A 3,843-nucleotide genomic window follows, 5' to 3' on the forward strand; every position below is an offset into this window, starting at 1 on the left:
CAACCAGCTTCATGAAGTAGTCACCTGGAATGCATTTCAATTAACATTAACATTAACTTGTTAAAAGTTAGTTTTTGGAATGTCTTATGCAGCGATACGCCATCCCATCTGGTTTGCACTTAGTAGGTCTATCATTTGTTTTTCAAAACGACAATGACCCAACACACCTCCAGGCTGTGTAAGGGCTATTTGACCAAGAAGGAGAGTGATGGAGTGCTGTATCAGATGACCTGGCCTCCACAATCACCCAACCTCAACCCACTTGACATGGTTGGGATGGGTTGGACCATAGAGTGAAGGAAAAGCAGCCAACAAGTGCTCAGCATGAGTGGGAACTCTTTCAAGACTGTTGGAAAAGCATTCCAGGTGAAGCTAGTTGAGAGAATACCAAGAGTGTGCAAAGCTGTCATCAAGGTACAGGGTGGCTACTTTGAAGAAACTGAAATATAAAATATATTTGGACTTGTTTAACACTTTATTGGTTACTGCATGATTCCGTATGTCTTATTTCCTAGATGTGATGTCTTCACTATTATTCTGCATTGTAGAAAATAGTAAACATAAAGAAAAACCCTTGAATGAGTAGGTGTGTCCAAACTTTTGACTGGTACTGTATACGCAGTGCCTTCGGAAAGTATTCAGACCCCTTGAATATTTAAAAATTCCTCTGCAGATCCTCTCAAGCTCTGTCAGTTTGGATGGGGAAGGTTGCTGCACAGCTATTTTCAGCTCTCTCCAGAGATGTTCGATCGGGTACAACTCTGGGCTCTGGCTGGGCCACTCAAGGACATTGCCGAAGCCACTTCTGCGTTGTCTTGGCTGTGTGCTTAGGGTCGTTGTCCTGTTGGAAGGTGAACCTTCGCCCCAGTCTGAGGTCCTGAGCGCTCCGTTCATCTTTTCCTCGATCCTGACTAGTCTCTACTATCCTGGCTGTCATGTGCTTCTTACTGAGGAGTGGCCTCCGTCTGGCAACTCTACCATAAATGCCTCATTGGTGGAGTGCTGCAGAGATGGTTGTCATCTGGAAGGTTCTCCAATCTCCACAGAGGAACTCTAGAACTCTGTCAGAGTGACCATCAGGTTCTTGGTCACCTCTCTGACCAAGGCCCTTCTCCACTGATTGCTCAGTTTGTTCTTGTGGATCTTCAATGCTGCAGTATCCTGTCTCAGAGCCCTCTATGAACGTGTATCCTCTACGAACAATTCCTTCGACCTCCTTGCCTGGGATTTGCTCTGACATGCACTATCAACTGTGGGACCTTATATAGTGTCATGACTCTCTCTCCTTGGTGAGGATAAAAAGGACCCATCAGCTAGGCAAATGTTTGAGGATAGCCAGACACCCCTCCCCTCTCTCCCACAGGAGATGAGAGGGGGAGTTTGCCCTGTTTTATGACTTAAATACCTTGCAGAACTCTCCCTTTGACTCCACAGTATGGGAAGGCTGAAAATCCATTATTACACAGAGACTTGTGTAACGGAAACATTGTAACTTTAAGAGCTTTCACCCTGTATATATCAGATTTACATCTAAATGTTGTAAAAACAATATCTGATTAAGTATGAAACTATTTTTGAAAAGATAGAAATGTGATTTTCGCCTTCCAAATGAGAATTGTGTTTCATGTAAACTTGTGCCCAGTCAGTAGCCACACCCAAGTGAGCTCAGAGTTTGTGTCAACGTGACGGAACGCCCTCCAAGGCCAGAATACGTAAAAGGACTTGCTAACAAAATTCACATGAGACCAAATCATGCCGGGTTACTGCCAGTGTGTAAAGTGGTCCTAGCTGTACCCTGAACAATCAATAATTGAGACCAGAGAACGTGAGGCCGTGGTTCACACGTTGAAATGGTTAGAAACTTTGTAACCCATTCCGAAACATGCACCGTCTGCAGCCTTGCATGTAAAGTATTCTAGGACATTTGACCAAAGACGAGAGGGAAGATTTGATCCCTCTGAAAACTGTGTAGTACATCTGACGTATCTATTCTAAAGAACACTCCAGAATAAAAGAAGCCTACAAATAAGAAAGAAATTGTGACCTCTGGTGGACAACCAGAGACTTACATCTAACAATTTCCCATAGAACCATCGAGTTCAACAGAGACGACAAAGACATCTATGAGTAAATATATACATTGCATTTATTTTCCGAATGAGCGGTCGTTCATGTGCAAAGTATTCATATTCCCGTGAGCATAGCTTCCAAATGTATGTACAAAAAGTTGACTCTCTTTGTCTCTCCGTCTCCTTGCATAAACCTCCCTTTCCATTGTGTAACCGAACAGTCATGTTTTTGTTAGTTGACTATGGATCTGTTTTCATTGTATTATGTATCAATAACCTATGCTGTGTGTGTTTACGAATTCTGTGTGATGATTTAGTTAGTCAGTAGATAAATAATTAAACCAAATTGTGTATTGCTGATTCATCACTTAGGTTAGGGTTTGTGCAGATATCCAAGGATTGTGCAACGTTCAGAATGAGATTGATGAGGTGACCCAAATTCCTAATGAATTAACTGTTACATGATTAATTTAATCGAGTAATAATTCAATGTAGTAGGTAATTATTTACAAATAGCATTCATCACTTTAATGAGACACATCAGACATATTAAAGCCCCCGTGCGATGAATCTAAGATATCATGTTGAATTCAGTTTATATGAACTGTGCAACAGATTACATTATACACCCAGATTACATTATACACCCAGATTACATTATACACCATTAGAGCTGTAGGCAGGAATTGTTGAGGTGTGTGTGTTTCCATTTGAACAAGATTACATAGAGGTTGCCTCCCGTGTTGCTTCTCTTTAAAAGTCCATGTGTAGGGTGCTACGAGCCAGGTCATACTGTATGGGCTGGCCGACATAGGTATTCTGAGAAATAATCTAGTTGGGACAAACGTAATACTATTTCTGTCTCTTGCATTTCAAGAGCGAGTAGACTGTCATTATTAAATTCCTGGGCGAGGACTTATGGGCCAGACTTTTTTTATAGAAATTTGAGTAGAAGTATTAGCTTGACCGAAGCGAGTAATTATCTCTCCATCTCTCGCCTTTCAGTAGCATGAGTAGACAAACTGTGTATTTCTTTGTTACTGCGCGTTCCGGTAAACATTTTTTTTTAAATACCACAGGAAGGTTGAACGTGAGACGTCATTAGTAAACCCGTTCCCTTGTCAAAGGGGGCTCTATTGTGCTGGGAAGTGGGATTCATGTACAAGTAGGGTTAGCTTTGCACTAGATGACAAGCTAACAAAGGGAGAGCAGCCATTTTTTCCTTAGGTCACATGGTGCACCCTGTGCCGTGGGAAACGGAAGTTCCGCCTCCTTTGGACTCCCGTTTGATTTCAGCGATCACCTCTGGCGGTGGAAAATCGCTAGTAATTTAAACAATAAATACATTTCCATGTGACAGCAATCAGGTGTTCACGTCTGTTACAATGGGTTACACTTATGATATCCAGCCAGTCTCAACTGATTGGATATCATTGTCTCATTCAATTTAATAAGAAAGTTCAAATTCAGAACAAACCTTTTCAGGTCGATCATTTGGAAACGGTCCAAATTGATTTGTTTCAACAAAGGAGACGTTAAACTTTTATTAACCTAGATAACAGCAACGCTTTCATGTTAATTAAAGTTGTAATTCCCAGATAACCTATACAGGGATGATTAATCATTAACATTGATTAATCAGTTAAATTTGCTTTTGCAAGCTCATTGGAGTCAACTCCTACAGTACTGATCCAGTATTGATGGGAATCCCATGGGGTTTCAGCCCTCAGGGATAAGTGACCCATGGTGGTAAAGAATCAACAATATTTTTGGG

Source organism: Oncorhynchus nerka, linkage group LG20, assembly GCF_034236695.1.
Source record: "Oncorhynchus nerka isolate Pitt River linkage group LG20, Oner_Uvic_2.0, whole genome shotgun sequence".
NCBI classification, from domain to species: domain Eukaryota; kingdom Metazoa; phylum Chordata; class Actinopteri; order Salmoniformes; family Salmonidae; genus Oncorhynchus; species Oncorhynchus nerka.